This window comes from Podarcis pityusensis (assembly GCF_964106645.2).
Source record: "Podarcis pityusensis genome assembly, chromosome: 5".
Taxonomy (NCBI): Eukaryota; Metazoa; Chordata; class Lepidosauria; order Squamata; family Lacertidae; genus Podarcis; species Podarcis pityusensis.
Window position 1 is genome coordinate 85,099,050 of NC_138032.1, and position 13,849 is coordinate 85,112,898.

Consider the following 13,849-nt stretch of genomic DNA (forward strand, 5'->3'; position numbering starts at 1 on the left):
TGTCGAGGGCTGATTTCTTGTCCTGTGATAAAAAGCCTTCTGTTTCGACCGCCAAACCTCTCAGGGGAGCATTTGTAACCGTTTGGCACCATTTCTGAGTGAATTGCCGAAAGTCAGATTTTTGATGAAATTGTGACCCCGGGGCTTAGGGATTTTTTCAAAAAAATCTTTTTCTGCCGGTTAAGTTGTCGAGGGCTGATTTCTTTTCCTGTGATAAAAAGCCTTCTGTTTCGACCGCCAAACCTCTCAGGGGACCATTTGCAATCGTTTGGCACAATTTCTGAGTGAATTAGAGAACGTGAGATTTTTGATGAAATTGTGACCCCGAGGCTTAGGGATTTTTTCAAAAAAACCTTTTTCTGCCGGTTAAGGTGTCGAGGGCTGATTTATTTTCCTGTGATAAAAAGCCTTCTGTTTCGACCGCCAAACCTCTCAGGGGAGCATTTGCAACCGTTTGGCACCATTTCTGAGTGAATTGCCGAAAGTCAGATTTTTGATGGAACTGTGACCCCGGGGCTTAGGGATTTTTTCAAAAAAATCTTTTTCTGCCCGTTAAGTTGTCGAGGGCTGATTTCTTTTCCTGTGATAGAAAGCCTTCTGTTTCGACCGCCAAACCTCTCAGGGGAGCATTTGCAACCGTTTGGCACCATTTCTGAGTGAATTGCCGAAAGTCAGATTTTTGATGAAATTGTGACCCCGGGGCTTAGGGATATTTTCCAAAAAATCTTTTTCTGCGTGTTAAGGTGTCGAGGGCTGATTTCTTTTCCTGTGATAAATAGCCTTCTGTTTCGACCGCCAAACCTCTCAGGGGAGCATTTGCAACCGTTTGGCACCATTTCTGAGTGAATTGCCGAAAGTCAGATTTTTGATGAAATTGTGACCCCGGGGCTTAGGGATTTTTTCAAAAAAATCTTTTTCTGCCGGTTAAGTTGTCGAGGGCTGATTTCTTTTCCTGTGATAAAAAGCCTTCTGTTTCGACCGCCAAACCTCTCAGGGGAGCATTTGCAACCGTTTGGCACCATTTCTGAGTGAATTGCCGAAAGTCAGATTTTTGATGAAATTGTGACCCCGGGGTTTAGGGATTTTTTCAAAAAAATCTTTTTCTGCCGGTTAAGGTGTCGAGGGCTGATTTCTTTTCCTGTGATAAATAGCCTTCTGTTTCGACCGCCAAACCTCTCAGGGGAGCATTTGCAACCGTTTGGCACCATTTCAGAGTGAATTGCCGAAAGTCAGATTTTTGATGAAATTGTGACCCCGGGGCTTAGGGATTTTTTCAAAAAAATCTTTTTCTGCCGGTTAAGTGGTCGAAGGCTGATTTTTTGTCCTGTGATAAAAAGCCTTCTGTTTCGACCTCCAAACCTCTCAGGGGAGCATTTGCAACCGTTTGGCACAATTTCTGAGTGAATTAGAGAACGTGAGATTTTTGATGAAATTGTGACCCCGGGGCTTAGGGATTTTTTCAAAAAAATCTTTTTCTGCCGGTTAAGGTGTCGAGGGCTGATTTCTTTTCCTGTGATAAACTGCCTTCTGTTTCGACCGCCAAACCTCTCAGGGGAGGTTTTGCAACCGTTTGGCACCATTTCTGAGTGAATTAGAGAACGTGAGATTTTTGATGAAATTGTGACCCCGGGGCTTAGGGATTTTTTCAAAAAAAAAATTTTCTGCCGGTTAAGTTGTCGAGGGCTGATTTCTTTTCCTGTGATAAAAAGCCTTCTGTTTCGACCGCCAAACCTCTCAGGGGAGCATTTGCAACCGTTTGGCACCATTTCTGAATGAATTGCCGAAAGTCAGATTTTTGATGAAATTGTGACCCCGGGGCTTAGGGATTTTTTCAAAAAAATCTTTTTCTGCCGGTTAAGGTGTCGAGGGCTGATTTCTTTTCCTGTGATAAATAGCCTTCTGTTTCGACCGCCAAACCTCTCAGGGGAGCATTTGCATCCGTTTGGCACCATTTTTGCGTCAATTGGAGAACGTGAGATTTTTGATGAAATTGTGACCCCCGGGCTTAGGGATTTTTTCAAAAAAATCTTTTTCTGCCGGTTAAGTTGTCGACGGCTGATTTCTTTTCCTGTGATAAAAAGCCTTCTGTTTCGACCGCCAAACCTCTCAGGGGACCATTTGCAACCGTTTGGCACAATTTCTGAGTGAATTAGGGAACGTGAGATTTTTGATGAAATTGTGACCCCGGGGCTTAGGGATTTTTTCAAAAAAAAAAAATTCTGCCGGTTAAGTTGTCGAAGGCTGATTTCTTTTCCTGTGATAAAAATCCTTCTGTTTCGACCGCCAAACCTCTCAGGGGAGCATTTGCAACCGTTTGGCACCATTTCTGAGTGAATTGCGGAAAGTCAGATTTTTGATGAAATTTTGACCCCGGGGCTTAGGGATTTTTTCAAAAAAATCTTTTTCTGCTGGTTAAGGTGCCGAGGGCTGATTTCTTTTCCTGTGATAAATAGCCTTCTGTTTCGACCGCCAAACCTCTCAGGGGAGCATTTGCAACCGTTTGGCACCATTTCTGAGTGAATTGCCGAAAGTCAGATTTTTGATGAAATTGTGACCCCGGGGCTTAGGGATATTTTCAAAAAAATCTTTTTCTGCCGGGTAAGGTGTCGAGGGCTGATTTCTTTTCCTGTGATAAATAGCCTTCTGTTTCGACCGCCAAACCTCTCAGAGGAGCATTCGCAACCGTTTGGCACCATTTTTGCGTCAATTGGAGAACGTGAGATTTTTGGTGAAATTGTGACCCCGGGGCTTAGGGATTTTTTCAAAAAAATATTTTTCTGCTGGTTAAGGTGTCGAGGGTTAATTTCTTGTCCTGTGATAAATAGCCTTCTGTTTCGACCGCCAAACCTCTCAGGGGAGCATTTTCAAGCGTTTGGCACCCTTTCTGAGTGAATTGCCGAAAGTCAGATTTTTGATGAAATTTTGACCCCGGGGCTTAGGGATTTTTTCAAAAAAATCTTTTTCTGCCGGTTAAGGTGTCGAGGGCTGATTTCTTTTCCTGTGATAAATAGCCTTCTGTTTCGACCGCCAAACCTCTCAGGGGAGCATTTGCATCCGTTTGGCACCATTTCTGAGTGAATTGCCGAAAGTCAGATTTTTGATGAAATTGTGACCCCGGGGCTTAGGGATTTTTTCAAAAAAATCTTTTTCTGCCGGTTAAGTTGTCGAGGGCTGATTTCTTTTCCTGTGATAAAAAGCCTTCTGTTTCGACCGCCAAACCTCTCAGGGGACCATTTGCAATCGTTTGGCACAATTTCTGAGTGAATTAGAGAACGTGAGATTTTTGATGAAATTGTGACCCCGAGGCTTAGGGATTTTTTCAAAAAAACCTTTTTCTGCCGGTTAAGGTGTCGAGGGCTGATTTCTTTTCCTGTGATAAAAAGCCTTCTGTTTCGACCGCCAAACCTCTCAGGGGAGCATTTGCAACCGTTTGGCACCATTTCTGAGTGAATTGCCGAAAGTCAGATTTTTGATGAAACTGTGACCCCGGGGCTTAGGGATTTTTTCAAAAAAATCTTTTTCTGCCCGTTAAGTTGTCGAGGGCTGATTTCTTTTCCTGTGATAAAAAGCCTTCTGTTTCGACCGCCAAACCTCTCAGGGGAGCATTTGCAACCGTTTGGCACCATTTCTGAGTGAATTGCCGAAAGTCAGATTTTTGATGAAATTGTGACCCCGGGGCTTAGGGATTTTTTCCAAAAAATCTTTTTCTGCGTGTTAAGGTGTCGAGGGCTGATTTCTTTTCCTGTGATAAATAGCCTTCTGTTTCGACCGCCAAACCTCTCAGGGGAGCATTTGCAACCGTTTGGCACCATTTCTGAGTGAATTGCCGAAAGTCAGATTTTTGATGAAATTGTGACCCCGGGGCTTAGGGATTTTTTCAAAAAAATCTTTTTCTACCGGTTAAGTTGTCGAGGGCTGATTTCTTTTCCTGTGATAAAAAGCCTTCTGTTTCGACCGCCAAACCTCTCAGGGGAGCATTTGCAACCGTTTGGCACCATTTCTGAGTGAATTGCCGAAAGTCAGATTTTTGATGAAATTGTGACCCCGGGGCTTAGGGATTTTTTCAAAAAAATCTTTTTCTGCCGGTTAAGGTGTCGAGGGCTGATTTCTTTTCCTGTGATAAATAGCCTTCTGTTTCGACCGCCAAACCTCTCAGGGGAGCATTTGCAACCGTTTGGCACCATTTCAGAGTGAATTGCCGAAAGTCAGATTTTTGATGAAATTGTGACCCCGGGGCTTAGGGATTTTTTCAAAAAAATCTTTTTCTGCCGGTTAAGTTGTCGAGGGCTGATTTTTTGTCCTGTGATAAAAAGCCTTCTGTTTCGACCGCCAAACCTCTCAGGGGAGCATTTGCAACCGTTTGGCACAATTTCTGAGTGAATTAGAGAACGTGAGATTTTTGATGAAATTGTGACCCCGGGGCTTAGGGATTTTTTCAAAAAAAATTTTTTTCTGCCGGTTAAGTTGTCGAGGGCTGATTTCTTTTCCTGTGATAAATAGCCTTCTGTTTCGACCGCCAAACCTCTCAGGGGAGCATTTGCAACCGTTTGGCACCATTTCTGAGTGAATTGCCGAAAGTCTGATTTTTGATGAAATTGTGACCCCGGGGCTTAGGGATTTTTTCAAAAAAATCTTTTTCTGCCGGTTAAGGTGTCGAGGGCTTATTTCTTGTCCTGTGATAAACAGCCTTCTGTTTCGACCGCCAAACCTCTCAGGGGAGCATTTGCAACCGTTTGGCACCATTTCTGAGTGAATTGCCGAAAGTCAGATTTTTGATGAAATTGTGACCCCGGGGCTTAGGGATTTTTTCAAAAAAATCTTTTTCTGCCGGTTAAGGTGTCGAGGGCTGATTTCTTTTCCTGTGATAAATAGCCTTCTGTTTCAACCGCCAAACCTCTCAGGGGAGCATTTGCAACCGCTTGGCACCATTTCTGAGTGAATTGCTGAAAGTCAGATTTTTGATGAAATTGTGACCCCGGGGCTTAGGGATTTTTTGAAAAAAAATCTTTTTCTGCCGGTTAAGTTGTCGAGGGCTGATTTCTTTTCCTGTGATAAAAAGCCTTCTGTTTCGACCGCCAAACCTCTCAGGGGAGCATTTGCAACCGTTTGGCACCATTTCTGATTGAATTAGAGAACGTGAGATTTTTGATGAAATTGTGACCCCGGGGCTTAGGGATTTTTTAAAAAAAATCTTTTTCTGCCGGTTAAGTTGTCGAGGGCTGATTTCTTTTCCTGTGATAAATAGCCTTCTGTTTCGACCGCCAAACCTCTCAGGGGAGCATTTGCAACCGTTTGGCACCATTTTTGAGTGAATGAGAGAACGTGAGATTTTTGTTGAAATTGTGACCCCGGGGCTTAGGGATTTTTTCAAAGAAATCTTTTTCTGCCGGTTAAGGTGTCGAGGGCTGATTTCTTTTCCTGTGATAAACTGCCTTCTGTTTCGACCGCCAAACCTCTCAGGGGAGGTTTTTCAACCGTTTGGCACCATTTCTGAGTGAATTAGAGAACGTGAGATTTTTGATGAAATTGTGACCCCGGGGCTTAGGGATTTTTTCAAAGAAATCTTTTTCTGCCTGTTAAGGTGTCTTGGGCTGATTTCTTTTCCTGTGATAAAAAGCCTTCTGTTTCGACCGCCAAACCTCTCAGGGGAGCATTTGCAACCGTTTGGCACCAATACTGAGTGAATTGCCGAAAGTCAGATTTTTGATGAAATTGTGACCCCGGGGCTTAGGGATTTTTTCAAAAAAATCTTTTTCTGCCGGTTAAGTTGTCGAGGGCTGATTTCTTTTCCTGTGATAAATAGCCTTCTGTTTCGACCGCCAAACCTTTCAGGGGAGCATTTGCAACCGTTTGGCACCATTTCTGAGTGAATTGCCGAAAGTCAGATTTTTGATGAAATTGTGACCCCGGGGCTTAGGGATTTTTTCAAAAAAATCTTTTTCTGCCGGTTAAGTTGTCGAGGGCTGATTTCTTGTCCTGTGATAAAAAGCCTTCTGTTTCGAACGCCAAACCTCTCAGGGGAGCATTTGCAACCGTTTGGCACCATTTCTGAGTGAATTGCCGAAAGTCAGATTTTTGATGAAATTGTGACCCCGGGGCTTAGGGATTTTTTCAAAAAAATCTTTTTCTGCCGGTTAAGGTGTCGAGGGCTGATTTCTTTTCCTGTGATAAATAGACTTCTGTTTCGACCGCCAAACCTCTCAGGGGAGCATTTGCAACCGCTTGGCACCATTTCTGAGTGAATTGCTGAAAGTCAGATTTTTGATGAAATTGTGACCCCGGGGCTTAGGGATTTTTTAAAAAAAATCTTTTTCTGCCGGTTAAGTTGTCGAGGGCTGATTTCTTTTCCTGTGATAAATAGCCTTCTGTTTCGACCGCCAAACCTCTCAGGGGAGCATTTGCAACCGTTTGGCACCATTTTTGAGTGAATGAGAGAACGTGAGATTTTTGATGAAATTGTGACCCCGGGGCTTAGGGATTTTTTCAAAGAAATCTTTTTCTGCCGGTTAAGGTGTCGAGGGCTGATTTCTTTTCCTGTGATAAACTGCCTTCTGTTTCGACCGCCAAACCTCTCAGGGGAGGTTTTGCAACCGTTTGGCACCATTTCTGAGTGAATTAGAGAACGTGAGATTTTTGATGAAATTGTGACCCCGGGGCTTAGGGATTTTTTCAAAGAAATCTTTTTCTGCCTGTTAAGGTGTCGAGGGCTGATTTCTTTTCCTGTGATAAAAAGCCTTCTGTTTCGACCGCCAAACCTCTCAGGGGAGCATTTGCAACGGTTTGGCACCATTTCTGAGTGAATTGCCGAAAGTCAGATTTTTGATGAAATTGTGACCCCGGGGCTTAGGGATTTTTTCAAAAAAATCTTTTTCTGCCGGTTAAGTTGTCGAGGGCTGATTTCTTTTCCTGTGATAAATAGCCTTCTGTTTCGACCGCCAAACCTCTCAGGGGAGCATTTGCAACCGTTTGGCACCATTTCTGAGTGAATTGCCGAAAGTCAGATTTTTGATGAAATTGTGACCCCGGGGCTTAGGGATTTTTTCAAAAAAATCTTTTTCTGCCGGTTAAGTTGTCGAGGGCTGATTTCTTTTCCTGTGATAAATAGCCTTCTGTTTCGACCGCCAAACCTCTCAGGGGAGCATTTGCAACCGTTTGGCACCATTTCTGAGTGAATTGCCGAAAGTCAGATTTTTGATGAAATTGTGACCCCGGGGCTTAGGGATTTTTTCAAAAAAATCTTTTTCTGCCGGTTAAGTTGTCGAGGGCTGATTTCTTGTCCTGTGATAAAAAGCCTTCTGTTTCGACCGCCAAACCTCTCAGGGGAGCATTTGCAACCGTTTGGCACCATTTCTGAGTGAATTGCCGAAAGTCAAATTTTTGATGAAATTGTGACCCCGGGGCTTAGGGATTTTTTCAAAAAAATCTTTTTCTGCCGGTTAAGTTGTCGAGGGCTGATTTCTTTTCCTGTGATAAATAGCCTTCTGTTTCGACCGCCAAACCTCTCAGGGGAGCATTGGCAACCGTTTGGCACCATTTCTGAGTGAATTGCCGAAAGTCAGATTTTTGATGAAATTGTGACCCCGGGGCTTAGGGATTTTTTCAAAAAAATCTTTTTCTGCCGGTTAAGTTGTCGAGGGCTGATTTCTTGTCCTGTGATAAAAAGCCTTCTGTTTCGACCGCCAAACCTCTCAGGGGAGCATTTGCAACCGTTTGGCACCATTTCTGAGTGAATTGCCGAAAGTCAGATTTTTGATGAAATTGTGACCCCGGGGCTTAGGGAGTTTTTCAAAAAAATCTTTTTCTGCCGGTTAAGGTGTCGAGGGCTGATTTCTTTTCCTGTGATAAATAGCCTTCTGTTTCGACCGCCAAACCTCTCAGGGGAGGTTTTTCAACCGTTTGGCACCATTTCGGAGTGAATTGCCGAAAGTCAGATTTTTGATGAAATTGTGACCCCGGGGCTTAGGGATTTTTTCAAAAAAATCTTTTTCTGCTGGTTAAGTTGTCGAGGGCTGATTTCTTTTCCTGTGATAAAAAGCCTTCTGTTTCGACCGCGAAACCTCTCAGGGGGGCATTTGCAACCGTTTGGCACAATATCTGAGTGAATTAGAGAACGTGAGATTTTTGATGAAATTGTGACCCCGGGGCTTAGGGATTTTTTTAAAAAAAAAAATTTCTGCCGGTTAAGTTGTCGAGGACTGATTTCTTTTCCTGTGATAAAAAGCCTTCTGTTTCGACCGCCAAACCTCTCAGGGAATCATTTGCAACCGTTTGGCACCATTTCTGAGTGAATTACCGAAAGTCAGATTTTTGATGAAATTGTGACCTCGGGGCTTAGGGATTTTTTCAAAAAAATCTTTTTCTGCCGGTTACGGTGTGGAGGGCTGATTATTTTTCCTGTGATAAAAAGCCTTCTGTTTCGACCGCCAAACCTCTCAGGGGAGCATTTGCAACCGTTTGGCACCATTTCTTAGTGAATTGCCGAAAGTCAGATTTTTGATGAAATTGTGAACCCGGGGCTTAGGGATATTTTCAAAAAAATCTTTTTCTGCCGGTTAAGGTGTCGAGGGCTGATTTCTTTTCCTGTGATAAATAGCCTTCTGTTTCAACCGCCAAACCTCTCAGGGGAGCATTTGCATCCGTTTGGCACCATTTTTGCGTCAATTGCAGAACGTGAGATTTTTGATGAAATTGTGACCCCGGGGCTTAGGCATTTTTTCAAAAAAATCTTTTTCTGCCGGTTAAGTTGTCGACAGCTGATTTCTTTTCCTGTGATAAAAAGCCTTCTGTTTCGACCGCCAAACCTCTCAGGGGACCATTTGCAACCGTTTGGCACAATTTCTGAGTGAATTAGAGAACGTGAGATTCTTAATGAAATTGTGACCCTGGGGCTTAGGGATTTTTTCAGAAAAAAAAATTTCTGCCGGTTAAGTTGTCGAGGGCTGATTTCTTTTCCTGTGATAAAAATCCTTCTGTTTCGACCGCCAAACCTCTCAGGGGAGCATTTGCAACCGTTTGGCACCATTTCTGAGTTAATTGCCGAAAGTCTGATTTTTGATGAAATTGTGACCCCGGGGCTTAGGGATTTTTTCAAAAAAATCTTTTTCTGCCGGTTAAGTTGTCGAGGGCTGATTTCTTTTCCTGTGATAAAAAGCCTTCTGTTTCGACCGCCAAACCTCTCAGGGGAGCATTTGTAACCGTTTGGCACCATTTCTGAGTGAATTGCCGAAAGTCAGATTTTTGATGAAATTGTGACACCGGGGCTTAGGGATTTTTTCAAAAAAAGCTTTTTCTGCCGGTTAAGTTGTCGAGGGCTGATTTCTTGTCCTGTGATAAAAAGCCTTCTGTTTCGACCGCCAAACCTCTCAGGGGAGGTTTTGCAACCGTTTGGCACCATTTCTGAATGAATTGCCGAAAGTCAGATTTTTGATGAAATTGTGACCCCGGGGCTTAGGGATTTTTTCAAAAAAATCTTTTTCTGCCGGTTAAGTTGTCGAGGGCTGATTTCTCGTCCTGTGATAAAAAGCCTTCTGTTTCGACCGCCAAACCTCTCAGGGGAGCATTTGCAACTGTTTGGCACCATTTCTGAGTGAATAGCCGAAAGTAAGATTTTTGATGAAATTGTAACCCCGGGGTTTAGAGGTTTTTTCAAAAAAACTTTTTCTGCCGGTTAAGTTGTCGAGGGCTGATTTCTTTTCCTGTGATAAAAAGCCTTCTGTTTCGACCGCCAAACCTCTCAGGGGAGCATGTGCAACCGTTTGGCACAATTTCTGAGTGAATTAGAGAACGTGAGATTTTTGATGAAATTGTGACCCCGGGGCTTAGGGATTTTTTCAAAAAAATCTTTTTCTGCCGGTTAAGTTGTCGAGGGCTGATTTCTTTTCCTGTGATAAATAGCCTTCTGTTTCGACCGCCAAACCTCTCAGGGGAGCATTTGCAACCGTTTGGCACCATTTTTTTAGTCAATTGGAGAACGTGAGATTTTTGATGAAATTGTGACCCCGGGGCTTAGGGATTTTTTCAAAAAAATCTTTTTCTGCCGGTTAAGTTGTCGAGGGCTGATTTCTTTTCCTGTGATAAAAAGCCTTCTGTTTCGACCGCCAAACCTCTCAGGGGAGCATTTGCAACCGTTTGGCACCATTTCTGAGTGAATTGCCGAAAGTCAGATTTTTGATGAAATTCCGGGGCTTAGGGATTTTTTCAAAAAAATCTTTTTCTGTCCGTTAAGTTGTTGAGGGCTGATTTTTTCCCCTGTGATAAAAAGCCTTCTGTTTCGACCGCCAAACCTCTCAGGGGAGCATTTGCAACCGTTTGGCACCATTTTTGAGTGAATTAGAGAACGTGAGATTTTTGATGAAATTGTGACCCCGGGGCTTAGGGATTTTTTCAAAAAAATCTTTTTCTGCCGGTTAAGTTGTCGAGGGCTGATTTCTTTTCCTGTGATAAAAAGCCTTCTGTTTCGACCGCCAAACCTCTCAGGGGACCATTTGCAACCGTTTGGCACAATTTCTGAGTGAATTAGAGAACGTGAGATTTTTGATGAAATTGTGACCCCGGGGCTTAGGGATTTTTTCAAAAAAAAAAAATTTCTGCCGGTTAAGTTGTTGACGGCTGATTTCTTTTCCTGTGATAAAAAGCCTTCTGTTTCGACCGCCAAACCTCTCAGGGGAGCATTTGCAACAGTTTGGCACCATTTTTGAGTGAATTAGAGAACGTGAGATTTTTGATGAAATTGTGACCCCGGGGCTTAGGGATTTTTTCAAAAAAATCTTTTTCTGCCGGTTAAGTTGTCGAGGGCTGATTTCTTTTCCTGTGATAAAAAGCCTTCTGTTTCGACCGCCAAACCTCTCAGGGGAGCATTTGCAACCGTTTGGCACCATTTTTTTAGTCAATTGGAGAACGTGAGATTTTTGATGAAATTGTGACCCCGGGGCTTAGGGATTTTTTCAAAAAAATTTTTTTCTGCCGGTTAAGTTGTCGAGGGCTGATTTCTTTTCCTGTGATAAAAAGCCTTCTGTTTCGACCGCCAAACCTCTCAGGGGAGCATTTGCAACCCTTTGGCACCATTTCTGAGTGAATTGCCGAAAGTCAGATTTTTGATGAAATTGTGATCCCGGGGCTTAGGGATTTTTTCAAAAAAATCTTTTTCTGCCGGTTAAGGTGTCGAGGGCTGATTTCTTTTCCTGTGATAAATAGCCTTCTGTTTCGACCGCCAAACCTCTCAGGAGAGCTTTTGCAACCGTTTGGCACCATTTCTGAGTGAATTAGAGAACGTGAGATTTTTGATGAAATTGTGACCCCGGGGCTTAGGGATTTTTTCAAAAAAATCTTTTTCTGCCGGTTAAGTTGTCGAGGGCTGATTTCTCGTCCTGTGATAAAAAGCCTTCTGTTTCGACCGCCAAACCTCTCAGGGGAGCATTTGCAACCGTTTGGCACCATTTTTGAGTGAATGAGAGAACGTGAGATTTTTGATGAAATTGTGACCCCGGGGCTTAGGGATTTTTTCAAAAAAATCTTTTTCTGCCGGTTAAGGTGTCGAGGGCTGATTTCTTTTCCTGTGATAAACTGCCTTCTGTTTCGACTGCCAAACCTCTCAGGGGAGGTTTTGCAACCGTTTGGCACCATTTCTGAGTGAATTAGAGAACGTGAGATTTTTGATGAAATTGTGACCCCGGGGCTTAGGGATTTTTTCAAAAAAAGCTTTTTCTGCCGGTTAAGTTGTCGAGGGCTGATTTCTTGTCCTGTGATAAAAAGCCTTCTGTTTCGACCGCCAAACCTCTCAGGGGAGGTTTTGCAACCGTTTGGCACCATTTCTGAATGAATTGCCGAAAGTCAGATTTTTGATGAAATTGTGACCCCGGGGCTTAGGGATTTTTTCAAAAAAATCTTTTTCTGCTGGTTAAGGTGTCGAGGGCTGATTTCTTTTCCTGTGATAAATAGCCTTCTGTTTCGACCGCCAAACCTCTCAGGGGAGCATTTACATCCGTTTCGCACCATTTTTGCGTCAATTGGAGAACGTGAGATTTTTGATGAAATTGTGACCCCGGGGCTTAGGGATTTTTTCAAAAAAATCTTTTTCTGCCGGTTAAGGTTTCGAGGGTTGATTTCTTGTCCTGTGATAAATAGCCTTCTGTTTCGACCGCCAAACCTCTCAGGGGAGCATTTGCAACCGTTTGGCACCATTTCTGAGTGAATTGCCGAAAGTCAGATTTTTGATGAAATTGTGACCCCGGGGCTTAGGGATTTTTTCAAAAAAATCTTTTTCTGCCGGTTAAGTTGTCGAGCGCTGATTTCTCGTCCTGTGATAAAAAGCCTTCTGTTTCGACCGCCAAACCTCTCAGGGGAGCATTTTCAACTGTTTGGCACCATTTCTGAGTGAATAGCCGAAAGTCAGATTTTTGATGAAATTGTGACCCCGGGGCTTAGGGATTTTTTCAAAAAAATCTTTTTCTGCCGGTTAAGTTGTCGAGGGCTGATTTCTTTTCCTGTGATAAATAGCCTTCTGTTTCGACCGCCAAACCTCTCAGGGGAGCATTTGCAACCGTTTGGCACCATTTTTTTAGTCAATTGGAGAACGTGAGATTTTTGATGAAATTGTGACCCCGGGGCTTAGGGATTTTTTCAAAAAAATCTTTTTCTGCCGGTTAAGTTGTCGAGGGCTGATTTCTTTTCCTGTGATAAAAAGCCTTCTGTTTCGACCGCCAAACCTCTCAGGGGACCATTTGCATCCGTTTGGCACCATTTTTGCGTCAATTGCACAACGTGAGATTTTTGATGAAATTGTGACCCCGGGCCTTAGGGATTTTTTCAAAAAAAAAAATTTCTGCCGGTTAAGTTGTTGAGGGCTGATTTCTTTTCCTGTGATAAAAAGCCTTCTGTTTCGACCGCCAAACCTCTCAGGGGAGCATTTGCAACAGTTTGGCACCATTTTTGAGTGAATTAGAGAACGTGAGATTTTTGATGAAATTGTGACCCCGGGGCTTAGGGATTTTTTAAAAAAAATCTTTTTCTGCCGGTTAAGTTGTCGAGGGCTGATTTCTTTTCCTGTGACAAAAAGCCTTCTGTTTCGACCGCCAAACCTCTCAGGGGAGCATTTGCAACCGTTTGGCACCATTTTTTTAGTCAATTGGAGAACGTGAGATTTTTGATTAAATTGTGACCCCGGGGCTTAGGGATTTTTTCAAAAAAATCTTTTTCTGCCGGTTAAGGTGTCGAGGGCTGATTTCTTTTCCTGTGATAAACTGCCTTCTGTTTCGACTGCCAAACCTCTCAGGGGAGGTTTTTCAACCGTTTGGCACCATTTCTGAGTGAATTAGAGAACGTGAGATTTTTGATGAAATTGTGACCCCGGGGCTTAGGGATTTTTTCAAAAAAAAAAATTTCTGCCGGTTAAGTTGTCGAGGGCTGATTTCTTTTCCTGTGATAAAAAGCCTTCTGTTTCGACCGCCAAACCTCTCAGGGGAGCATTTGCAACCGCTTGGCACCATTTCTGAGTGAATTGCCGAAAGTCAGATTTTTGATGAAATTGTGACCCCGGGGCTTAGGGATTTTTTCAAAAAAATCTTTTTCTGCCGGTTAAGGTGTCGAGGGCTGATTTCTTTTCCTGTGATAAATAGCCTTCTGTTTCGACCGCCAAACCTCTCAGGGGAGCTTTTGCAACCGTTTGGCACCATTTCTGAGTGAATTGCCGAAAGTCAGATTTTTGATGAAATTGTGACCCCGGGGCTTAGGGATTTTTTCAAAAAAATCTTTTTCTGACGGTTAAGTTGTCGAGGGCTGATTTCTCGTCCTGTGATAAAAAGCCTTCTGTTTCGACCGCCAAACGTCTCAGGGGAGCATTTGCAACCGTTTG